The sequence below is a fragment of the Saccopteryx bilineata genome, chromosome 4 (assembly GCF_036850765.1).
Source record: "Saccopteryx bilineata isolate mSacBil1 chromosome 4, mSacBil1_pri_phased_curated, whole genome shotgun sequence".
Lineage (NCBI taxonomy): Eukaryota > Metazoa > Chordata > Mammalia > Chiroptera > Emballonuridae > Saccopteryx > Saccopteryx bilineata.
In genome coordinates, this window is record NC_089493.1 from 116172914 (window position 1) to 116200737 (window position 27824).

Below are 27824 nucleotides of genomic sequence, written 5' to 3' on the forward strand. Positions count from 1 at the left end.
TTCAACATATGTAAAACAGTTAACGTAATACACCATATCAACAAAACAAAGAACAGAAACCACATGATCTTATCAATAGATGCAGAAAAGGCTTTCGATAAAATACAACACAATTTTATGTTTAAGACTCTCAACAAAATGGGTATAGAAGGAAAATATCTCAAAATGATAAAGGCCATATATGATAAACCATCAGCTAACATCATATTAAATGGCACTAAACTGAAGGCTTTCCCCCTTAAATCAGGAACAAGACAGGGTTGTCCACTCTCTCCACTCTTATTTAATGTGGTACTAGAGGTTCTAGCCAGAGCAATCAGACAAGACAAAGAAATAAAAGGCATCCATATCAGAAAAGAAGAAGTAAAGGTATCACTTTTTGCAGATGATATGATCCTATACATCAAAAACCCCAAAGAATCCACAAAAAGACTACTAGAAACAATAAGCCAATACAGTAAGGTTGCAGGATACAAAATTAACATACAGAAGTCAATAGCCTTTCTATATGCCAACAATGAAACAATTGAGAACGAACTCAAGAGAATAATCCCCTTCACGATTGCAACAACAACAACAACAAATACTTAGGAATAAACATAACAAAGAATGTAAAGGACTTATATAATGAAAACTATAAACCATTGTTAAGGGAAATCGAAAAAGATATAATGAGATGGAAGAATATACCTTGTTCTTGGCTAGGAAGAATAAATATAATCAAGATGGCTATATTACCCAAAGCAATATACAAATTTAATGCAATTCCCATCAAACTTCCAATGACATTTTTTAAAGAAATAGAGCAAAAAATCATCATATTTATATGGAAGTATAAAAAACCCTGAATAGCCAAAGCAATCCTAAAGAAAAAGAATGAAGCTGGGGGCATTACAATACCTGACTTCAAACTCTATTATAGGGCCACGACAATCAAAACAGCATGGTATTGGCAAAAAAATAGACACTCAGACCAATGGAACAGAATAGAAAGTCCAGAAATAAAACCACATATATATAGTCAAATAATTTTTGATAAAGGGGCCAACAACACACAATGGAGAAAAGAAAGCCTCTTCAATAAATGGTGCTGGGAAAACTGGAAAGCCACATGCAAAAGAATGAAACTGGACTACAGTTTGTCCCCCTGTACTAAAATTAACTCAAAATGGATCAAAGATCTAAACATAAGACCTGAAACAATTAAGTACATAGAAGAAGACATAGGTACTAAACTCATGGACCTGGGTTTTAAAGAGCATTTTATGAATTTGACTCCACAGGCAAGAGAAGTGAAGGCAAAAATTAATGAATAGGACTACATCAGACTAAGAAGTTTTTGCTCAGCAAGAGAAACTGATAACAAAATAAACAGAAAGCCAACTAAATGGGAAATGATATTTTCAAACAACAGCTCAGATAAGGGCCTAATATCCAAAATATACAAAGAACTCATAAAACTCAACAACAAACAAACAAACAATCCAATAAAAAAAATGGGAAGAGGACATGAACAGACACTTCTCCCAGGAAGAAATACAAATGGTCAACAGATATATGAAAGGATACTCATCTTCTTTAGCTATTAGAGAAATGCAAATCAAAACTGCAATGAGATACCACCTCACACCTGTTAAATTAGCTATTATTAGCAAGACAGGTAATAGCAAATGTTGGAGAGGCTGTGGAGAAAAAGGAACCCTCATACACTGTTGGTGGGAATGTAAAGTAGTACAACCATTATGGAAGAAAGTATGGTGGTTCCTCAAAAAACTGAAAATAGAACTACCTTATGACCCAGCAATCCCTCTACTGGGTATATACCCCCAAAACTCAGAAACATTGATACGTAAAGACACATGCAGCCCCATGTTTATTGCAGCATTTTTCACAGTGGCCAGGACATGGAAACAACCAAAAAGCCTGTCAATAGATGACTGGATAAAGAAGATGTGGCACATATACACTATGGAATACTACTCAGCCATAAGAAATGATGACATCGGAACATTTACAGCAAAATGGTGGGATCTTGATAACATGATACGAAGCGAAATAAGTAAATCAGAAAAAAACAGGAACTGCATTTTTCCATACGTAGGTGGGACATAAAAGTGAAACTAAGAGACATTTATAAGAGTGTGGTGGTTACAGGGGGGAGGAGGGAATGGGAGAGGAAAGGGGGAGGGGGAGGGGCACAAAGAAAACTAGATAGAAGGTGATAGAGGACAATCTGACTTTGGGTGATGTGTATGCAACATAATTGAATGACAAGATAACCTGGACATGTTATCTTTGAATATATGTATCCTGATTTATTGATGTCACCCCATTAAAAAAATAAAATTATTATGAAAATAAATAAATAAATAAATAGAATAATATGGAACATACCAGTATGAGTGATGATAAAAAAGCATCCCAGGTTCAAATAAGGGGAAAATTATGGGTTTAAAAAAATCTTGTTTAGAACAACTCAAGTGAAACAACTATGAGTTGATATTCTCATTCCACCTGCCTCACTTTCTCCTCTTTGTAAAATCAATAAATAAAATCTTTAAAAAAAAAAAAAGAATAATGAGGGCATATCGAAACAAAACAAAAACAGAAGTCATTTCAAAGGTGTCCAGACTTGCCAAATCTGGACATATGCACAACAAAATGAATAATAATAATAAAAAATAATTCATTAAAAAATAAGAATACATTAGTCCATACAAAAATAAATAAATGACTAAATAAATTAACTTATCTTTACAGAGAAATGCCAGCTAATAATTATAGAAGGAACAGTAGTAATAAAAAAAAGTCACCATTTGACAATTAGCACAGTAATGTAAATCAGCCAAGAAACATCAATATATGCTAAACTAGTAAGTAAAATTTAGAGGGGAAATAAGATATTTACATCTTTACAAACAAACTCCCCACAAAATGTTTATTAATATTTTAGAGAAAAGAACAACTTTACACTGGAAAAACCAAGCAATCACCACTTTAATCCAATGACCAGTAACCAACATCAATAATGTGATGAATCAAAATCATGTGGCATCTGATAAAATACTCTGAGCATCATTTATGTGACATCTCTGCCAAAGATGCATACGCTAAATTCAATCATAAGATAGCATCAGAGAAACCCAGATGAGGGACAGTCTACAAAACAATTGATCTGTAAAGTTCCTAAGTCATAAAAATCAAGAAAAAACTGGAGAACTATTACAAATTACAGGAGTCTAAAAAACATGTTGGCTAAATTTGATGCATACCCAGGACTGGACTATTTTGCTGTGAGGGCATTATTGGTACTGTTGGCAAAATGGACTGTGTCTGCTGTTTATACAGCAGTAATGTATCAACATTTAATTTTCTGATTTTGGTGGTTGTATTGTGATTATATAGGAAATCCCCCCTTTTATAGGAAATGTGAACCCAAGAATTTGAGAATGATGAGAAGATGTTGACAATTTATTCTGAAAAAGTTTAGGGAAAAAAAATCTTGGTAGTATTCTTGAACTTTTTCTGTAGGTTTGAAATTATTTAAAATTAAAAAGAAAAAATGATACAAATTACGTTTTTCCCTTATATTTTTTTCTATTCTTTTGCAGAACAGAGTAGACTCCCCTAATCCTGGATATCACAGTAAAGATATTATGTGTGACAATTTTTTTTCATAGACTTTCAAAACAGAAATAATACACTCTAGTGGAGATTTTTTTCTGTATCACTTTTTAGAACAATTAAATAATGTAGATTAATAATCAATTACTACTCCTGAGGTATCAGCATTAGTTTTCTTGTTGCTTAATTGTGAAATTACTAATAAGTAGAGAGAACTCCCAATTTCAAGTCAGTAGTCCCTCAAAATCATATGCCAGAAGCAAGTTCAGAGGCCACTTCTTTCCCCCTTTAAACCAATAAAGGATAATGAAGGAAGAATATCATACTAACTCAGAACAAATTCATTGTCTCCACATTCTAAGTATAATTTATTAAAAGGTTTTTAAGTTAATTGACAACATATATACATAATTCAGAGGAAATGGTAACCTTAGCATAACAGAATTAGAGATGAAAAATCTCAAGACGTTGCCAACCAGAGAAGACATTATTTATTTCATTGCATGTGGGTGTTCTACTAAGTTGGAAGTGGAAACTTCTTACAAAAATAATTCAGAAGATATATGTTTGAAGACTCTGCAAGCAGAAATTGATTTTCAGGGAGGGCTGTCATAAAGATTTCATACTGATAACTTATAAATTTTAGAAGTTGTAACAAGTCTTATGAAATGTTTAACTCTTTTTTGTTAAAGGTATGGGGATGACATTGGTTAATAGGATCATATAGGTTTCAAGTGTACATTTCTATGATACATGATCTATATATTGTGTTGTGTGTCCACCCCCCAAAATCAAATCATCTTCCAACACCATATATTTGACTCCATTTACCCTCCATTATTCCCCCACCCCTTTCCTTCTGGTAAAAACCATACTGTTATCTTCGTATATGAGTTTCAGTTTTATGTCACACATATTAGTGAAATCATATATTTCTTAGCTTTTTCTGACTTATTTTGCTTAGCATAATTTTCTCAAGGTCCACCCATGTTGTCACAAATAGTAATATTTTGTCTTTCTTATGGCTGAGTAGTATTCCACAGTGTATATGTATCATATCTTTTTTTATCCAGTTCTTTATCAGAGGACACTTTGCTTGTCTCCATGTCTTGGCCACTGTGAATAATGCTTCAATGAAAATGAGGGTGCATTTATGTTTGTGAATAAATATTTTCTAGTTTTTGGGGTAGATACCCAGAAGAAGGATTTCTGGTCATATGGTAACTCTATTCTTAATTTTTTGAGGAACCACCAAACTGTTTTCCATAGTGTCTGTACCAGTTCATATTCCCACCAGCAGTAAATGAGGTTTCTTTTTCTCCACAGCCTCTCCAACACTCATTTCCTGTCTTGTGGATAACAGCCCTTCCCAGATGATGTTGGCGACACTGATATAGACACAACATGTTGAGGACTTATAACTGGGATATCATCAAGTTCAAGTAAGTCAAGGAGAGAGAGCTCAGGTGCCATTACCAGTCCTAAGCCATTCTCCTCCACCCTCCTTTGAAGTTATTGTCCTTACTACCCTTGTTGTTGTCAACTACATACATGCTGGCATCATCATTGGGATTCAGGGATCACTATTTTCTTTCATTCCAAAACAATATTTTCCTGTATCTTTCATTTCTTTTTTTTATTAGGCATTTGGCCACCGAATTACTGTCTAATTTTCATAGTTCCCTTAGTCCCTTATTTCAAAGAAAACCATGTATTACTCAATTGTTACATATTCATGCCCATATTCAGATCCGGTTTTCACCACAATTCTCTTGCTTGTAAGTAGATAATGAAGAAAGCCCATATTCCTATCACAATTTTTTTTTTAATTTATTCATTTTAGAGAGGAGAGAGAGAGGGAGAGAGAGAGACAGGCAGACAGAGAGAGAGAGAAGAGAAAGAGACAGGGGGGAGGAGCTGGAAGCATCAACTCCCATATGTGCCTTGACCAGGCAAGCCCAGGGTTTCGAACCGGTGACCTCAGCATTTCCAGGTCGATGCTTTATCCACTGCGCCACCACAGGTCAGGCCCTATCACAAATTTTAACATTTCCAGGTTTTCTATGCAATCACCTCCAATATAAATAGGTATTCTTCAAGAAAATCAGTAAAAAAAATAAAAAATTATTCTTTATATCACTCTTCTAATAAATTTAAAATAATATCTACTGTCATTTATCCAGTGCTTACTATGCACTAGCTATTAAAGAAAAGCTTACACCAGACAAGATGAGGAAAGAAAGTTGATTTCGTTGTGAGATTCTTGCCAGGAATAGGGAAGAGAGCATAGGCTAATTTTGGAAACTCAGCCACACTGAAAAGAAAGAAGAGTTTTTAAGAGCTGGGGTGGGAGTTGTAGAATCTGTTTTTGCTAACTGGTTTCACCCAAAAGAAATGTTTCTCCTGTCTTATGACTGGAGTTTGTTTTACAACTTGGAGCAAGGCGCCCACTGAAGGTAGGCTTCCGCCCTCCACAGAGGAGGAGATGGCGCTATCTTGAGAAACAGTTCTGAGTTATAAAACTGGCAAGCGACTTTTAAAGATACATCTCAAAGAGGCACATAAAAAATATATAATACCTTGTTTTCTAAGGTAAATCTTGTAAAAAAAAAAAAAAAAAAAAAGAAAGAAAGGTCCGATGCTTAGCTTGAGAAAAAAACTACATAGTCAAGCTGAGGGGAACACTAAAGCTGTGTTGGTTATAGGCAGTAGGTTAAAAAATTTTAATAATAATAATTACAATGGCTACCGTTATTGAGAGATAATAATAAATGCCAGTTATTATACTAAATATGTTATATGTATTGCCTCATCTGATCTTATCAACACATCATTATTATTCCTGATTTAGAAATGATAAAATGAGGTTCAAAGAGGCTAAGCAATTTTCCAAGATCACTTATATTTAAAATGACAGAGCCAGAATTTTGTTACTGTTTGCTGATTGCAACAATTGTGCCATATGCTTCCCCTTGTTATCAGCAATACATCCCATAAGTCTAAGCTGCTGTTAAATATACTGCTCACAAAAATTAGGGGATATTTCAAAATGAATATGAAGCAATAAAATATCCCCTAATATTTGTGAGCAGTATATGTTCACTGAAAACTATATTTAAATAAAATATTTTGATTTAGGTGGCAAAAAAATAATGTGATTAATTAGAAAATATATTTTTCTTTAAGAAAAACATGAATGGGCTTACGGGAAAATAATACCTGAATGCTAAAAGCAAATATATACTTTAATACTGTCCTCCCATGAGAATACTTGAGAAACGGCTCTCATCAGACATGACTGCATGGTAACAAACAGAAGAAAAAATTAGAATGTAATACTGTGTATAATAGGAACCAACATGCAAAAGTAGAAACTCCAGTTTATTTACTGATGAAGAAAAAGAAAAATTCAACCTATGCAAATAATAGTTAAGAGATATTTCTTGATTTTTTTTTTCTTTTTACTGGTATTGTCTGAGACATCTTATCCAATTCTAGGTATTGGCATATACTTCCTTTAGATAGATAACATCAAACTAAAGTTAAAATTTAATCCATAGATTAACATGTTTTCTTTTCTAAGAAAATTATATTACAAAATGCCAGCACACAATGTATGATGAATCTTTAGTGCAATGAATGAAATCCCAGAAGGCCAGAGGCATGTATAAATGACACATAATCAAGAAAATAGTCTATACAGAAAACTACGTACTTGGATTATTTTCATTTTTAGTGTGAACATTTGATTTAATTTTTAAAAGAGGTTATAAATTGCCCTGGCCAGTTGGCTCAGTGGTAGAGTGTTGGCCTGGCGTGCAGGAGTCCCAGGTTCAATTCCTGGCCAGGGCACACAGGAGAAGAGCCCATCTGCTTCTCCACCCCTCCCCCTCTCCTTCCTCTCTGTCTCTCTCTTCCCCTCCCGCAGCCAAGGCTCCATTGGAGCAAAGATGGCCCAGGCGCTGGGGATGGCTCTGTGGCCTCTGCCTCAGGTGCTAGAATGGCTCTGGTTGCAATAGAGCGATGCCCCAGATGGGCAGAGCATCGCCACATTGGTGGGCATGCCAGTTGGATCTCTGTCGGGCACATGCGGGAGTCTGTCTGACTGCCTCCCCGTTTCCAACTTCAGAAAAATACAATAAATAAATAAATAAGTAAATAAGTAAGTAAGTAAGAAAGTAAGTAAATAAATAAATAAAAGAGGTTATAAATTCTAAAAAAATCTATTAATGGAACTTGCTAAAAAAATTATGTGTTCAGATTTCCACTTAGGTATCAATGCATAAAAATATCTCCCATTATTGTGATTCAACAGATTCTTTTAGTCATTTACAACATTTAATTGAATCATGCAGAGATAAATGTTATTCCTTACAGGTAGTTTTCTTCTAGGTTTTCTTTTTTTTTCTCTACATATCCAAACTTGTATTCAGGTTTAAATTCTTGGCACTTCTTACAACATTAAAAAGAAGGGGTGAGGATTTCTCAGCCATGACCAAATAAGGATTTCTTCCTAAGTAGGACAGCAATATCTATTTATTTTTCCCCCAAAATAAACAGACCCCAGTTCACTGCCTGCTGGGACTACCTGGTAGTCAATCAGTTTAGACCCCATATAATCATCTTTTGTTCTCTTGTCTATTATTTCAACTCCTTTCTGTTTAAAGAAAAATATAGTTCATTTTTTTCTGTCACTTTTTTCCTCCCTTTAGCATTTCTAAACCACTGAAATCTGACACAGCTGAAGATTTGTGAATTGAAGTTAATAAATCCCTCTTTGCTGAAATGGAGTAGTGTTAAATCTTTGTTCATAGTTTTTCAATTGCTCTTATTAAACCTTCAGAGTTCAAAGAGCCTCAGAAGCCCACAGTTTAACAGGAGGGAAAACAAAGCCACCGTTACATCTTTAGGGAATACTATTTTGGTGTAATACTTCCCATAGTCTCTTCTGCCACCACTTTATAAGTGAAATCTCTTATCCTCAAAGAATATAAGGTATTATTTGTTCATTAGTGGCTATAATGCTTCTTTAGTGAAACAGTACACATGCTTTATTGAACAATTTGTGTTTAGACAATATTTTTTCAGTTCTGATTTTTAGGATGTTGGTAAATAAATAATTAAATAAACTAAATCAATAAATTCTGACCAGATTAGAGTTAATATACTCATAGGGCATTATCTAATTGGCTAAAAAAATGATCATGGTACAATTCTGATTGGTAGCAACATAAAATGCTTAGTAATTATTTCCTCCCCAATGAATGAGGCTAGCATATTTAGCTACAAGTAATTTGTACACCTCAGCCACTTTCTCCTCTGTAACCAACAAAGACACATCAACTCAGGAGTTTAATTTGGATTTATGTGAAATGATCAAGCCTTCATCCTGTGAGTGATCAAGTGAGGGGATGAATTTTGAACATATTTATAATCTTCAGACTAGCACTCAAACTCTGACAGAGGGAGCTTTTTTAAAAGTCCTAATAGCTTCAACTTTTACTAATAAATATTCACACACACATATATACAAAAGATTTAAAAATAAGTAGCAAAATAATAGAAAATTTCTCACATAGATGTAAGTGATTTGTAATGACCCCCACCACTATGTTAATTAATTTAAAATAATATAAAAAATGCTTTTATTCACCAGTACCTGATGCAGAGGAAAATTAAAACACACAAACCTAAAAATTATTAGACCAAAAATAAATTCAAGGTGTTGTTAAAATGTTTAAATTTTAGCTAATATTAGCAATAAGATTATTAATTGAGGCTACTTGGAATAATTACTATTACTTTTTTATCATTTTAAGTGCTTAACCAGCAAATAACATTTTTTCAGTCTTAAATGCCATGTGTACTAAGCAGTGGTACACAGAACTGGCTATATCAGAATTACTTGAGAATATACAAATATATAAATGGTATTATACATATAGAGGGGCCTTAGGTTACTACACAGTTCTGTTCGTACAATAGTGACATACCCAAATTTTGGTGTAGATCGAAACACACCCTAGCCTAAGTCAATTACCTATTCTAACACAGTTGTAAAATTATAATCTAGAACATAAAAACACAACTAATCTACAGAAAAATGAAAAGAACATAAGTATACTGTACTGTACACTGTACTGTAGTAACAGAAAAAATGAATAAAAAATAGTGTGAAAAAATCCCTTACCTTTATTCTTGTGGCTGGCTTGCACACTGGAAGGGGCATTGCAAGGTGGAAGAGAGTGACTTATTGGGAGGAGGAAGCTGGAGAGGCAGGAGAAGCTGCAGAAGGTGCTGGAGATACTGGGTCAGGTGAATCAGGATGGCCTAAGGAATGTGTAGGAACACTGGGGATAATTCTACCTGTATTACAGGTGTTTAGTCTTAAGAAACAGCTGCTGTAAAGGGTACAGGACCTGTTGCAGGCCTCTCTACCTTCTTAAAATATTGTTCCAAGCTAGTCTGGAAGGTTGATGACTTCTTCTCTTCCAAAATCTGCCTATAGCATTGCAAGACATCCAATAACTACTCTGTAGAGTAGAACTTACTGAAATCTGTCATCACTGGGGTCCTGTGGGGCAGCTGTGTTAGGCTTGCTCATGGGTTTACCAGATGCAAGCACTTTGCTTAGTGCGTGAGTACATGGCAGAGGCACATGTGCATAGTCTACATAAGGCTATGGGTGCTTGTGCTCGAGAGAGAGGAGAGATAGGGGATTATGGGTGGCAGATTGCCTGCCCACCACTGCGAGGGGCCACTCTTGCTGTTTGTGTGCCAGAGGAGGTTTTCCCCTGCCTGTGTGCTTGTCCACCTTTTTGAGACTTTATTAAACGAAATGGCCATAATACTATCTGGCTCCGCAGTTTCTCTATTGTCAGCCCAAATCCAATGTGAACCTGCCTGGCCTCAGCCACCGGCATTACAAGTCCTCAGCCTGAAATTTTGCCAACCTATCCTCTATCATAGAAAAACCTTCTGCCCAACCCTTAGTAGTAAATCTCTTGGGTCTGGGATTTCTATCTCTTCTTCTTCAATCAGCTGCTTCTTCAGCTGAATGAGGTCCTCAGCAGATAGCTCCTCTCCATTTGATGCCAGTTTGGCACTGCCAAAGTAGTTCCCCCACATAGTCCATAAGTAAGATGCTAATGGCAAAAGCCAAAACACTCACATCTTAATTTTTTTTAGTTTTTATGGGAATGAGCATTGTAAACTCAAAGCATTGTATAATATTTCAAGACTGTTGTAACCCGAGTAACCCCTGTATATATAAAACTGTCTCTACCTCTAAATCTCTCTAAAGAGAGAAATTAATAGATCTAGATGAAGACATATATATATATGATATATATCTTATATATATTATCAAAATCTACCTCTATATCTGTAGAGATAGAAATAGAGATCAGATAGATAGATAATAGATATAAATACAGAATCCAGACTCACCCCTCATTCACCTCTCCACACCTTGCTCTCCCCACTTCAATTATCTTTGGGGAGATTAAGAAAGATTCCATGACCTCCTCCTACCTAGCTGACATGTAAATTAGAGAAATGACTAGAGATCTACTCATTGATTCTGATTTAATAAAGCTAGGAGGGCCAAAGAATCTATATATTTTTATAAGGTTCCCAAGTATCTGTGATATACAGTCAATTCTGGAAAACATTTACCTAGAGCACATGGCATTTCTCAGGAAATTTTCTGTCTCCTTAATTGTATTATTCAATGTAAATTTACAATTTTAGTTCCACACATAAAAAACAGAAAACATAGTATTTAGACTTATCATCACAAATGTTAGATATAAAGTTGCAATGTGTTAACTATGTTCAGATTAGTCTCATATAGCTGTCATTATTGGGGAGGAAAATTTTTCCTTCTACCTTTCTAGGTCCTGTGGCTGCTCTAGTAATTAAAATGACATCAGGCTAATTAACAAGAGAAAAACAACTTTAATCATGCACATAGGAGATCCCCACAAAAATATGAGACTCAGCAGTCAGCCAGGAAGTTGAGATTTATATGATATCTTGGGCTAAGCAAAGGGGTAGGAATCTGGGCTACAAAGGAGAGAAAGGCAATTTAAAGGAATGTGAGAGGAAGAAATGTTCGGTAACCAAAGGTTACCTGCTATGCTGAAATTTCTTGGTGTAAAAAAGAAAAGTTACATGTATATATCTCTGATAATAGCTCTTTTCCTGGTACAGGCCCCCTCTCCAATATAATTAAATTGCAGATTTTCCCATAAGTGGAAAAATTTATATTTCTTTTAGGCAGTTAAAAGGGAAATGAAGAGTTTTTTCTAAGTCTTCTGAGTTTGATTGCGTATAGCTCAAAATAATCATTATGCTAAAGGACATATTTTGGGGATGGTTTTTCTGAACCATTTTACCACTAATTAATCACTTTTCATGTAAACATTATGTATGATTTAAGTGCAATTATTCTTCTGATATTGATTAAAAATATCTCATTTATTATACTTTCCCATTGCCATAAGGAAAAAAGATGACAGAAAAAAATAGGATTTAGATCAAGCTGGAAGGGTTAGGAAATATCAGTTGGTACATTTGCTTTCTCTTGTCTCTAAACTTCTCCATGATCCTCCTCTTTGAAATGTGGCAAGAAGCTTAGCTTTCAGGGAGGCATCAGGAGGAGCCTATTTCTCAGCAGCCTCTGGGAGGCATCTGGGAGGAATCCAGAGATTAAAAAAGATGACAAATTGAATCACTTGGTCTCCGGGAGGAATGCAGAGATGAAGAAGAAGACAGATTATCTATTGTCTACTCAAAAAACAGAGCATACTGATGTGGTTTAGGAGAACAGCCCACCAACCCTTGCCTATGTGACTATCTGCACAAATTAGCCTTTTGCACCATTACTAACAGCCCTTGAATCATATAAAAAGAGCCAGAAGAACAAGGGTGTTAATGCCGACTTTGGGTCTGAAGCCCTAAGCCTTCTCGGGTTTGCTGATGATTCAATTAAAGATACTAATATTCATTCAGTCCTCGTCTCTGGGCATTAGCTTCATAGTGAGGGGCAGCATAAGCTCTACCTTCACCAGTAACTAAGCCACTTGCTTCTTTTAAACATAAACATGAAATAGTATATATATACATACATACAAACATAGTATATCTGGTATATATATATATATATATATATATATATATATATATGGTTCTGCACTTATATGCATGTAAGTATATGAGAAAATTTTGATACATATACTATACATTAAAGTCATAAAAGTAAGAAAAATATGGGAGTGAGTATGCTACCCATCCAAAGTCTGTGTGCCCATTGCTTCAAAAGGCTAGACCTCAAAACATCAGAATTTGGAGCAAGGAAAAATTTATTGATGAAAAGGTGCCAACTGAGAAGATGGAAGCCCTAGCAGTACCTCAAATCATGCTAAGAAAGGGCAGAGTTTAGGTTTCTTCTATATCAAGGGAAGGAAAATGGAAGCAACAAGAGGTGATTGACAACTGCCAACAGCTGGACTCCCGCAGGGATCTGACAAAGGCCACAAAATCTCTAAATCCCTTTGTTCCTGGTCTGCTGACTCTAGCCGAACTGAGTTCAGTTTTGAGGTTCCTACAAATCTTTGATAAAAAAAAATCATTATTTTGTACCTCTTTCCCCATCTGTTCTGGAAAGGCATCTTCTAGGAAGGGTCTGCTTTTATAAAAACTCGGCTTCAAGAAGAATTCCTCTAATGATTAGCATGTCTATATGCAAGAACACAGCAGACTTGAACAAGACTGAGCATTTCAATCTGCTACAATAGGAAACCATGTGGAAATAAGAAAAAGAAAGTCAATAAAGAAACTTGCATTGACCAATATAATAATAGCATTTAGTAAAATAGTGTAGAATCAATTTAACTCTGTGAACCTGAGTTTGAAATGTTAAAAAACAATACCCATAATATGAAAATATAAAGACTTTATTGACAATAAGTCTATAGGTCTTATTGATTTAGTGCAATAAGTACCAAAATAGGTACCATGTGAATTTAAAAAGGAATAAAATGTATTTTTTTATTACTGGCATCAAGAGCTAACTCAGGGTAAGAACTAGTTCATTTAGAAAATATATATCTTGATAGGTCACTTTAATTGAGAACTATACCTCAAGAACCTGATATGGAAAGAGACAAAATTTAAAAAATAAAGAATTCAAGCTGATATTTAGTAGAAAACAAAGAAGGCCCTGGCCGGTTGGCTCAGTGGTAGAGCGTCGGCCTAGCGTGCGGAGGACCCGGGTTCGATTCCTGGCCAGGGCACACAGGAGAAGCACCCATTTGTTTCTCCACCCCTCTGCCGCGCTTTCCTCTCTGTCTCTCTTTTCCCCTCCCGCAGCCAAGGCTCCATTGGAGCAAAGATGGCCCGGGCGCTGGGGATCGCTCTGTGGCCTCTGCCTCAGGCGCTAGAGTGGCTCTGGTGGCAACGTGGCAACGTCCAGGAGGGGCAGAGCATCGCCCCCTGGTGGGCAGAGCGTCGCCCCATGGTGGGCGTGCCAGGGTGGATCCCGGTCCGGCACATGTGGGAGTCTGTCTGACTGTCTCTCCCTGTTTCCAGCTTCAGAAAAATGCAAAAAAATAAAAATAAATAAAAAATAAATAAAACAAAGAAGTTTTACAAAGGGAACTAATTTCAAAAGAGCAAGACTAAGAAATAAAGCAGGTAGGACAAATACAGGTCTGTCCCTAGTCCTTCCTCCCTACACACACACACCTGCTTCTCTATCCCCAATTATTACTAGAAATCTTAGGAGAGACTCCACTATGCAGTTTACATGTAAATGAGAGGAATGACCATTTAATAATTATTATAATTCCATAATAATTTTTCACACAATTTATAGCATGTGATTCTCATATAAATAAATTACAGATTAGAAAATTATAATTCAGATAGGGTAAATGGCTATGCAATGCAGGATACATTTAGAAAAGTGTAAGTGAAAGCTAAACCATTTAACAATTCTTCAAAGCCTTCTAACTTACAGCCCCATATTCTCTTAGCTACATTAATTACCTACAAATATTATTGATAAAGAAATAATACCAACTTCAAAATAAAAGTTTAGATCTCCTATTTTAAATCAAAGTGTGAAAATAAGTTTCTTAAAATTTTATTTAAAAAACAAGGTAGCATTCTCTTCCTAATCTGTGAGCATATTAAGCAGTTGTTTGTTCTTTATTACTCCAAAACAAAATACTATAAATAGAGTCTAAGATAGATCTACTCGTACAATGGACTCTGTTAATGTCATAGCACACACATAAGATGCATTGTCTTTGCATGAAATTAATACAGAAGTATTTCTTAGAGGCTGTTGGGCAGATAAAATATATTATGCTCACTTTATTAAAGATGGCACTGCCCAGGTAGAAGCCATCGCCCAGGTGATATTAATGTGTGTTGGGGGTGGGCTGTGGGCAGACAGGATCCTTGTAGCCTGGGGTTTGAGAGCAGAGAAAGGCCATGTGGAGGAGGCCAGGAGAAGCAGCCAAGATGGTGGAGTGCTGAGTGAGAAGCCAGTTTGTGCAGTTTGTGCAGGGAGAAGGAAGGAGATGGGGAACAGAGGTGAATAAGTCTGGTGAGCTAGAAACCTTTGATTCTAGGAAACTCAGATAAGTCAGTAGCTTTGAGAGCATTGAATGAGTGGGTTTTGGAACCCAGTGTGTGTTTTTACTTGCCCACCAGGTGCAAGCTAGGATTAAAGATGATGGCCCACCAGTTCTTGGCTCCATTGTTTCATTACCGTCTGTCCGAATCCAATGCGAACCTGCATGTGAATGGCCACAATGGTGGCTCCTGGCTTCACAGAGGTTCAAACTGAATAAATATATAGTACTACAAGGACTATATCCTTGTTTTAAATCTACAGTTATAGCTAAAATTAGATAAGAGCCTTTCAAGTATTTGACAAATCTATAAAATACTTAAATTTATAAAATCTATGTTTAACTAAATTAAAAGGTCAATTTAATCAAAATAGTTATTTAGATGTATATATAAATAAACATTCTTTTTTTTTTTTTTTGTATTTTTCTGAAGTTGGAAATGGGGAGGCAGTCAGACAGACTCCCGCATGCACCCGACCAGGATTCACCCGGCATGCCCACCAGGGGGTGATGCTCTGCCCATCTGGGGTGTTGCTCTGTTGCAACCAGAGCCATTCTAGCACCTGAGGCAGAGGCCATGGAAACATCCTCAGTGCCCGGGCCAACTTTGCTCCAATGGAGCCTTGGCTGCAGGAGGGGAAGAGAGAGACAGAGAGGAAGGAGAGGGGGAGGGGTGGAGAAGTAGATGGGCGCTTCTCCTGTGTGCCCTGGCCAGAAATTGAACCTGTGACTCCTGCACGCCAGGCTGAGGCTCTACCATTGAGCCAACCGGCCAGGGCTAAATAAACATTCTTAGTGATAGTTAACTTTATCAAATTCTAATGTATGCTTAAAGACCTTGTTCCTAAATCCATTAAGAGCCTGAAATTTAAATTTTGAGGGCTGTAATATTTTTAAAAAGAACTTATGGACCTTCTGTAAGAAGATAGTGAAAGCTGCCTGACATCTAGTGGCAGTTGCTGAAATAACAACTGAGTTCTAATATTCAGAAATTTGCTTTATTATAAAACAGAGATGTTTGAGCTTCATATCTACTAATTTGTGTTTTTAATTATAATTGCATATACGTATTCATGACATGTGAGAATTATATTGTCTTTTTATACAACTTCGGTCCTATAATAGTTCAGTGTATTTTTAAATGCACAGAACAGAAATCCTATATTTCTCATCTAGTTAAATCAATTTCATTCATATTTAAATGTCTTAAAATAATTTCAAAGATACCACATTAAAATTAGGAAATGGCAAAGGACCTGAATAGACAGACACTTAACCAAAAAGGGCATACAAATGGCCATAGCCATATGAAAAGGTACTGCACAACACAAATTACCATGAAAATGCAAATTAAACCACAATGCTATATCACCTCACACCTGTCAGAATAGCTATCATCAATAAATCAAAAACAACAAATGTTGGTGAGGATGTGATGAAAAGGGCACCCTCATGCACTGTTGGTGAGAATGAATATTGGAGCCGCTACTATTGAAAGCAGTATGGCATTTCCTCAAATAATAAAAAGTGGAATAGCCTTATGACCCAATGATTCCACTTCTGAGACTATATTCTAAAAAAACCTATAACACTAATTTGAAAGAATATATGTTCTCCTATGTTTATTACAGCAGTATTTAAAATAACCAAGATTTGGAAGAAGTCCATGTCCATCAGTAGAAGAGTGTATAAAAAAGCTGTGGTATTTTTGTACCATGGAACCTGAAGAACATTATGCTAAGTGAAATAAAACAGTCAAGAAAGACAAGTTGCATATGATTTCATTCATATGTAGATTCTAATGAGCACAAGAAACTAAGAAACTTAGGAGCTGGCCCTGGTTGATTGGCTCAATGGTAGAGTGTCAGCCCAGTGTGTGAAAATCCTGGGTTTGATTTCTGGTCAAGATACACAGGAGAAGGAACCATCTGCTTCTTCACCCTTCCCCCTTCTCTCTCTTTCTCTCTTCCTCTCCAGCAGCCATGGCTCAAATGGTTTGAGCAAGTTGGTCCCAGGTGCTGAGGATGGCTCTAATGGCCTCATTTCAGGCACTAAAATAGCTCAGTTGCTGAGCAATGGAGCAGTGCCCAGATGGGCAGAGCATTGCCCCATAGCGGGCTTGCTGGGTGGATCCCTGTCGGGACGCATGTGGGAGTTTGTCTTTCTGCCTCTCGACCTCCCCCTTAATTAAAAAAAAAGTTAGGAGCAGACTCATAAAGAAGAGACTGACAGCTGTTAGAGGGGAGGGGTTTGGGGAAGCTAGGTTAAAAAAGTGAAGGGATTAAACAAACAAACAAACAAAAAAGATAAACCAAAAAAAATTCTATAAAGTTTTCCAAAAATAAATCCTGCATTTAAAAAATACTCCTTTTTTACTTATCTTGTTCCTTGTTTGCAATATGTACACTAGTGGCCATGACATATTTGATGTTGGGGCACTGCATGGTTTTTTCTCCATGAAACTCTGTTCAGAGGGAGTTTTCTACAAAAGAAGAGAAAGGATGATAATATTTCAAGTCAATGCAATTTTATGTGTTTTAGCTAATAAGGGATAAAAGACAATCAGCAATCATAGAAGACACTTTTTAAATAAACTGGTAACATTTTTTTCTTTGACTGTATACTTTATTACCTATTCATTTTAAAGATTAGCATTTGGAAGAGAAAGACATATCAAAACTACTTTTTATGAGCACTTATTCAACAAATAATTAGATCTTTGTTGAAAGTTATTTCTTTCAACTGTTTAAATATGTTTTCCTACTGAGGTTAAAAATTTCAGTTTAACAACTCTATTTTTTGCCTATACAAAGTGTTCAAAGGGCTGCTTCAGCTTGGCCCACAGTCTATGTGATTCTACGGATAAATCACCACGAGTAAAGCTGCGCCATCTTAAAATGATCTATCACAACTGAAAATCAATATATCAAGCCCATAAAATAGTGTAGGATAATTTATTTGCCAAGTAATAAATTACACATGCATATCAATGCCACATGTAATGCAATGTTGCATAAAAAATAAGCTGAAAATTCTTAAAATATATGATTAATGAAACTAGCACAGCCTGGAATATATATATTATTCTGCTTACACTAACCAATATATTATAGTCAGATTTTTATGCTTCTGAGAAATGGCACTTACATATACAGTATCAATGGTACAGATAAATCAGGTTTCTTGCTTTCTTGCACTGAAGTCCGATTTTTAAGGTACTGATTCATGTTTCACTTTTAAAAATCGTGATTTACACTAATGTAGTTCTCATAAAACATTTAATACTGCCTACAATTATTGCCAAAACTATGTTCTAACACCTTCTATCAGGATGCCCACAGAAATGCTTTCCAAATCAATGATAAATTTGTGAATTTTAATATTGTACAATAGAGTGACAATATTTCAAACACAGAAAATCCAAAAATCCTTGTGCTACAAACCTGAACCTCCTTCTTGGACTACCCATCTGCTATAAATATCCACAGCTAATTATGTTTGAGTTGCAGAGAATTTACTAGTTTTAGTTATCTGAGATCTGTTGCACCTGATGATCTGTATGCACCATGATTGTAACCAAAAATACCTTTTTGAGGAACTCTTAATAAAGACTACTGACAATATTAAAGTTCACCTGAGCCCTATCATCCTGGAGAAAAAATAGGGTTAAGAAATCTTCCTACCCTTATGTGACTCAGGAAACAGTTGACTGCAAAGAATCACTTTTCCCCATATGACTTTGATAAAAGTGCCTGCAGGTCCGCTTTGTTTACCTATGGCAGAGCTAGACAGACTCTTCAAATTTCCACTTTTTCTTTCATAAATAATTAAGTGAACTCTGTCCCCCACTCACCAATCTGGATAAAATGCTCACTAATTTAAACTGACCAAGCTTCTCCACTACCCACAGGACCCTAAACTATTCCCCATTCTGGAATTTAAGCATGCATTGGAATGCTGACCGTGGAAGGCATCTCTCGTTCCACACTCTGATCATGCCATCTACGCATCCCCCTCCTCAAATTCCTGGTTCCCTTTAGCCTTGTTTATTCCTCCCTATACAACAAAAACCCTTTTTGTCTTACTTTTGAGATAACGTACAGCTCTCATGAATAAGAATGTTCAGGATTTGTTTTTTATTTGATGGCAAAAAATATACAATCAAGTATTGCCTCTGAGAGCTGAATATCTTCTCATTAAGCCCTAATTGCTACAGTGGGACATTAGTTTTTCAACTTATCTCTTTACTCAGGTATGCTTCACATACCATAAAATTTACTCTGTTGAAGTGTGAAGTTCATTGTTTTTTAGTATATTCTGGGGACTATATAACTATCAGGACTAAGCTGTTACCGAATTTTGAACTATGGCAATGAAGTAGAGAGCTACAGTTTCATTTGTCTTTAAAAGTCTTAAATAATTTTTTTTTTATGAAAATGTAGTCTCTATACTCATTTCCACTTTTCCTGAGATTGAAATTCTTACCACAAACATATTTATGACTATAATGTCCCTGCCTGTTTTTATTGTTATTTTCCAATGGTGTTTAAAACATCAGTCCTCTCATGTACTGTTCTACATATATTAACACATATTACACTTCAGGCACATTGCTAAACTTTACTACTTATTTAAAGGAAAAACGTAAGATGCTATGAGTCAGATTCCAAAAAGAGAGAGCCTTAATCTAGTGGGGGGAGAGGATGCGTTAGAGAAGGATTGGTCTAAGAAGACTTTCCTGAAAAAAAAAATTGGGGATGACCTCCAGTTAACTTGGTAGGGTCAAAAGTGATTTGGTGCTTGGTCCAGGAAGAACTTCCATATATAGGGGACACTAAGTGCCCACAAACCAGAATGGTGTTGATAGTCCTAGATCACAGAGAGAGCTATAGAAGCTATAGACCAGTGTGGTCTGCTATCAGACTGAAGAGACACAGTCATACCATTTAAGACTCTAATGTGTCAAGTATTTGGAGTTTTATCCCAAGAACAAAGCAAAAGTGTTGAACAGTTTTATGCAAGGCAGTGGCTAATGAGATTTGCATTTTGAACAGTTCACTTTGGCTTTACTGCTGAGAAGAGATTGGAGGTAGGCAAGCATGGCTAAAATTTTAGTGCAGTGATTTGGATCACGAAGAGTTAGTTACATATCATTAACCATATAATATAATGTTCTTGTTATTTATGATCTTCATCAGAGATAAGCAATATCATAACATAACATCCTCAGACTTTAGTTTTGGCAATTCAAATTCGAAAGGCACGGTATTTACCTATTGGCAGAAAAACTTCTCCCAGAGTTCTTATATGTTGGGTGAATTTGGCATGTTCCAGGGCAGGCCATCTGTGCAAAAACTCTGCTTCTCTTGCACAGTTAGCTGTGTGGTTCTGTTCAGAACAGTCTCAAAATGCTATTTCATTATTTCATTTTAATTTCAAGCAGAGGGAATAGATTTAAGAGCTTTTTTAAAATGAGTTATACTGAGTTAATTTTTATTTTTGCCCTTTTATTTTTATCAGTACAATTCCTGAATAGGTGATGTTAATTACCAACTGATATCAGTTAGGCATATAACTCTTTTTTAGATCTTATTGATTTTTAGAGAGGGGGAGAGAGAGAGAATAAGAAGCATCAACTCATAGTTGCTTCACTTTATTCATTGATTGTTTCTGCATGTGCACTGACTGGGCAACCTGGGGCCTTGAAGCAGTGACCTCAGCATTCCAAGTTGATACTCAATCCACTGCACCACCACAGGACAGACTGTTAGGCATATAATTTTAAAACTCAGCTTATTTTAAGGTTTCTGAAATTAATAATTCTGTGCTAGGCCTTCCCTAATTCTTCCTGGACCTTTCTATATGTATGAAATACAGTAAATTGGGTATATTTTATATTTATTCATGATAGATGTTTACCTGCATTTCTATAATCTGTATGCTCAGATCTTCAGTGTAGTTTTCTAAAAAATAACATGGAGAAGATAATGTGAATGAAAACATGGAGGTACAAAGTTATTCACAAGATATGTTTCTGAATCTAAAGATGTAATAGGAATTTCTGAAAAAACAAAAAAGCTAAATGTAGGTTCAGGATTTCTCTTACAAAAGTAGCATGAATTATTACTTCTGCATTTCCAAAGCAAAACTAAATAATATATTTTCTGTACCACTTATAATTTGGAATTACTAATTTTGCACCTAATCCATAAATACAATTCAGTCTTAGAATTGAGGATATAACTCTATATTTCTAGTTATTTCTAGAATAAAGCATATTTATAAGCATTCTAAAAGGTTCATACAATAAGTTTAATGACTACCTTCTATATATTCTCTAAAATTTTTCAATGACATAAAATAAATATTACACAATATTCTTCAGCTGAGCACAGGAGGAAAACCAGTTTTGGGGGTAGGCCCTTTGCCAAATTAGACTGCAATGGCAGAGTATAATAAAAGGAAAGGACACAACCTTCCATAAAGCTCTGGTTGTAGGAGGAGAAAGCGCAAACTGTCACAGTCACATCGAGGAAGGGGAAGAGAAGAGACTAGAGACCTGGTGTTAGAAGGGAACATGGAGTGCAAGGACAAAGATGACTGTAACAGCTTTGGTATGAAATAAAGTCTTGTGGAAGTTTAGCATTGGAAGCATTTTTATGAGGTCCTGCAGTGGAAAGGTAATATAATTCTTTTCTCCACTGCTTCATGAAAACTTTATTAAAAATATATATTATCTATTAAAGTTGTCAGAGTCAGATGGATGCATGCTTGCATGTATCAAAGTGTTTCCCTTTGAGTGTGTATTGGGGGACAGGAAATTTTGTTGCTCTTGAACTAAATTTAGGGAATAGAAAATTAGCAAAGGTAGGTTTAAAAAGATCAACCTCTGAAACTTGATTGACAAAATATAAATATCTCATTATCAGATTGAATTTAGAGAGTGGTTTAGGCAAAAGATATTGAACTACAAGAGACCACAGTTAGAAATTCTGGGCTCCCACTCAGGATGCAATGATCTTGATCAAAAGTTTTAGCCAGTTTATTTTAACATCTACAAAATGGAAAAGGAAACTAATAAAACCAGGTATGTAAGAACCAAACTGGATAACAGATATAAAGATTTCAGTATAGTATTTGGAACACAATAATTGCTCAATGAAATAGTGGTTCTTATTATTTTAATAAACTTTGCAAGCATATCAAATTTTTTTCTGATGCTTATGTTGCTTTAAGACTTTATATTTTCTAAATAATATAATTTCATCAAATTTAATAGTTTAAAGTAGTAGAGTACTTATTTAAGTATTTATTCCAATAAATAGATATCAGTCAATGCCTACCTACCCTTTTAAGACCAAAGATACTTTTTGTTATAAAGGCTATACACACACACACACAGAGTTTAAGAAAACAGGCATTTTTATTGTTTAAAAGTATCTATGGTACACAAATTACTATTCTACTCAGGTCCCTTAAACAACTCCACACATCTATTTCTTTTGTCAATAATATTGTCGTCTTCTTTGCAATGAAGCATGAATATTCTTAAATTCTCCATGCTATTCACAAGTCTCACATGCATTTCTAATTAGAACTCACTCTTCCTTTCTAAACTTTCTTTGAAAGTTTAGGGGATAAATCTTATCCAAAGTTGATCCTCTATTTTGTAAAGTTCCTTCCTTACCATTCATCCCCTACCCTACCTTCACTTCTATCACTGCTTTTTCTTTCAAAGAAAAGAAATTTGCTCTATTAATTCTCTATCTGTTCAGAGCTTTCATCTCAGGGCCAATTTTAGTCTGGACTCCTGTTAATAAATTCAACAGGATTATCTTGCAGCCAGGATTATATTCTCAAACACAAATCTAATGAATTCACCTCCTTGCCTACATTTCAATGTCTTACCCTTTTCTTAAAAGTAAGTCCATAGTTTGGCCTATAAACTTGGGAAAGGTCTGGCTTATTCCTCCCTAGTCACTCTGGCCTTCTTTCTCTCATCTAACTTGCTCTCATCCTAATAAGTCTCCACCTTTGCACATGATTTTTTCTGTGCCTAGAATGCTTTGTCATCCTTAACATTCCTGTTTTCACCAAGTTAATTACCAGGCATTCTTTGTAATTTTGCTCATGTGTCATATGTTTTAGAAAAAAACCTTCCTGAAATCTTAGTGAGGTCAGACCCCTCTTTTATATTCTCTTTATTATCTCTTCTTTATGATACCTGTCCCAATTGCATTTTTATATTTATCAGAGTACATTTTTTTCTCATTTTTTAATTCCCAGTGCCAACTATTGTTCCAAGAAGAGTAGATGCTTAAATCATATTTTTTCCAATGGATAAATGAGGAAGGAACCAACATATCAAATTTATGTTTTAGTACTAATGCTTTCTAGAGATCTGTGTGCATAGTAGGGTTCAAATACTGCCTGTTAATTAGTTACAAAAGGAAGAAGGATAAAAATTAAAAGAAGTATTTCATAAGATGATTAACATCTCTCACAAAAATGTTCACTAAACAAAGTTTAGTTAGTATACATAACTGTAAACTTAATATGATAGACATATTAAAAGTTTTAACTGTTTCTGGAATCATTAATAGAATCTAAGAGCTTAGAATAATAAGATTTTGTGTTTTTTTACTCCTCAGTATATATATTTAATGTGAAAATTAATGTTTTGAAATCTAGTTCAACTATAACTTTATTTACAAAGCCTCCTGAATCCTTCAAGGGGAACTAGATGCTATTAACTCTATGCCTTTTATTTTTATGTCCTTAAATTGCCTATTTTTAACATCATAAAGTCATGTATAATAGTTACAGAAAGATATGATGAATCAGGAAGTATACTTTCTAACCTTTATTAACCAATAAAACCAAAGAATAAAAGTTAGATTTGTCATTAGAAGTCAAAGAATATTTGGCTTTATTCAGCTGTTTATTTTTGGGTTCATTTATTCAATCATTTTCCAAAATATGTTAATTTTCTCTGTTATAGGCTCTGTTAATATCTATTAATATCTCGGAACCACACTTTATACAATCATTTTACTGTTTTGTAAGATCAAAGAAAATAGAATCAAGAAAGTTAGAATATCTATTAATTTATTTTTATATGGAGTTTTATCAAATGGACAATTTAATGCATTATGATATACTACATAAAGAAGACACTTAATGTTCTCAGCTGAGCAACTGAAAAACCTTAAGAATCCTATAAAAAACATGCACTTTTGCATTCTAATATTCTTTATTGTTAAGGAGAAGGGACTAATTTAAGCTTTATTGATTGACTATTAGGTATGACTTGAAGATCTTAGTTTATTTGAAAGTAATTTAATTAAGTAAAAAATTTACACATCTGTAGTCATGGACTGTGTTGATTTTGATTAGTTAACTTTGTCTATGTTTAAAGCAAAACATCAATGGCATTTGCTTTCTCTCACCTAGAAACTGATGTTGGGCACTGTCTGCTGATATTCAATGAAATCGAAGTAATTGCTTGCTAAATGAGCTGTGGACCTATGCTACATCTTAATTAAATGCCCTATTTCTCCCCTTTTATAACACTGATCTTTAACTAATATGATCCTCAACAAAAAATTTTGTATTAGAAACAATGCAATTTTACTTATTTAAGGCAGTTACCAAAGTTTTATTCAATAATTTATTTTAAATATTAATAAGTTACAGTATTTACAGACAAAAACCATAAGTAAATTTTTCATGTTTTCTAGAAATTCTCTAAAGTTCTCTAAAAGAAAATATGATATTATCTAACACAAATATTACTTTGACGACAGTAAGTATAGGTTTCAAAAACACCATGTGAAGGAAATATTCTTTGAGAGCTAACTCCCAAGCTTATATTATAGCTTTAATTCTGTTCAGGTACTGTAAAATATAATTTATCAGATAGTTTTCATATCTGAAAAAATTATCTATCTCATGTGGATAATTAATACCCAGAGTTATGTTTTACTCTTTTAGAATAACCAGAAAAACAAATAACTATTGTTTGGTTGTAATGGTTTCAATGTAAAAGTATAAAGTTAACCACAGAGAGTCCGAGTAAAATTCATAGCAAAATCATCAACTTCAGGAGTTGACTGGCAAATTTCTCCCATTATGTAAATTCTCATAGGCGGTTTTATCAGAAATATTTAAAGTGTTTCCTCTAATATATGATGACATTCTATTTTAGAATAGAATTACATTTGCATATAGGCGAAACTCACTTCCTAAAATTCCTGAAGATGTAATATCTAATTGGTTTTCAAGCACTTTCTTTTTTGCATTGATATTTACATAAAAGTGGACAGGTGTTCAGAGGAAGAGTTTTCCAGTCTTGGATTTAAAATATGCTGGTTAGAAATGGGAAGGTAAAGCCACCCCCTCAGTGTGCTGGACGTTCACTATAGCAGGGGTCTCAAACTCGCAGCCCGTCGAACAATTTTGTGCGGCCTGCAGACTAATCCACGAAGTTCAAAATATTTTGGATAAAATTAAGTAAGCCTAGGGGCCTACTTGTATTTTTCATTTCTCTAGCATCCTAGCTAGATATTAGCTTAGTTAACAGCAGTTGTGATGTGAACTACAATTTCTGGTCGTTTTGTGACACTGAGTAAACTGCATGTACGATTGTGCTTGTTGTACTGATTTTTTTTTGTTTTCAACTGCAGTGAGAAAAGTGTTGCGTAACAGTTTCCTTTTGTAGACCTAGTGTGGCCCGCGGAATGGCTGTGATCTTGCTCTGCGGCCCACATGCTGAGTTGAGTTTGAGACCCCTGCACTATAGCATACCTGCCAACAGAGCTATAGCTGGCAGTATGCCTTTGACCCTCATTTCTTGATATGCTTCTTTTTAAATTGAAATTTTGTAAATCTTCCTTCAATGTTTAGCCACTATTCTTTTGTTCAGGCTAAAAAAATCAGATAATTTCACTTTGTTTTCAAGTTTCTAGATTATATGCAATATTTCTTTATATTTCTTACATGTCTTTTATTTTTTTGTCAAGGATTATAGTGTTGAATATAGTTAGGCAGGGATATTATACATTACTATTGGAAGTTTCATCTCACAAAAAATCATACCAAATATCATGTAATATTAGGTAAAAAAAATGACTTGCACTTTAGTTAAATAGTTCTCTCCATATATAAGTTAAAAAGGATTTAGTGTCATTTTTTAGTTTTATAAAAACTATTTTTGCTCTATGTAAAATATATCTATATTTAAAGTGCATGGAATGTAGTATATCATAAAATAATAATTTGATTTAAATTACATTATCAGGCTCTTTTTAAATATCTATTTGGTGGCCTTCAAAACATACATTTGTGAGTATATAAAATATATAATTAATTTGCAGGACAGTATTAAGGATATCTATAATTCATGCTTTGGAAATAGTCTCATGTAGAAACACACTGTAGAGCTATAAATTATAATGGCACAGTATTAGAATAATAAAAGCAAGCTGCTTTTACAGACACTTTCTTTGGTGATTTAAGAGATTTGTATTTTATCCTCCCTTTGGGAGTGTCTGTCAAGCCACAGTTTTCATCAATCATACCTGATTCTACTTTTAGATAAGAAGAGAATCCTGGTAATCATTGGTTTTTAGCATACAGCAGGTGCTCAGTGACTGTCAAACTGCACATGTGAATAAATTAGTGGGGGAATAATCCTGCTTAAATGGAATTTACATAGTCTCCTTGCCTTCAAAATTTTTCTCTCTGTAGGCCATTATGTCAACACTGCTAGATCAGTCCTCCTGGTATGTTATCACTGGGTTTTCTCAAAAAACATCCTGAGTTTTATAAAGCTAAAATACATGGAGTCTGTGATGACATTCATGGTTTTCCACAAAATGAAACCAGATTTGTTTTCCATGCATATCTTTACCCTATTGTGGGGCAGCTGTGTTAGGCTTGCGCTCTGGTGTACCAGCTGCAAGCACTTTGCTTGATCAGTGTATAAGCACCTGGCAGAGCCACGTGTGTATGGCCTATATAAGGCTATGGGTGCTTGTGCTCGAGAGAGATGAGAGATGGAGCATTGCGATGGCAATTACCTGCCCACCACTGTGAGGGGCCATTTTGCTGTTTGTTTGCCTGAGAGGCATTTCTGCTGCCTGTGTGCTTGTCCACTGTTGTGAGACTTTATTAACGGAATGGCCCAACCCTTTCTGGCTCCACAGTTTTTCTACTGTCTGCCTGAATCCAATGTGGTCCTGCCTGGCCTCAGCCACCAGCATTACACCTATACTAATCCTTCATCCACACAAACTAATCTATTCACTATCCCTCAAACTTTTTCAAGTCATTTTCATCTCTACCTTCATGCTTTTGAATGCAACTTTTCAAACCCTAATCACCCTTTAAAGGACTTTAATCTCCAGAAATTATTTCCTGACTACCATAGCCAAAGCTGCACTCAGGAAGAAGATTAAGAATCACTCCTTGAGGTCTGTGCTTTGGAAGTCCCCAGGGTTACAGTGGAAAGACCAAGACCTATATATACCACCTAACCATCAAACCCCCTGACAT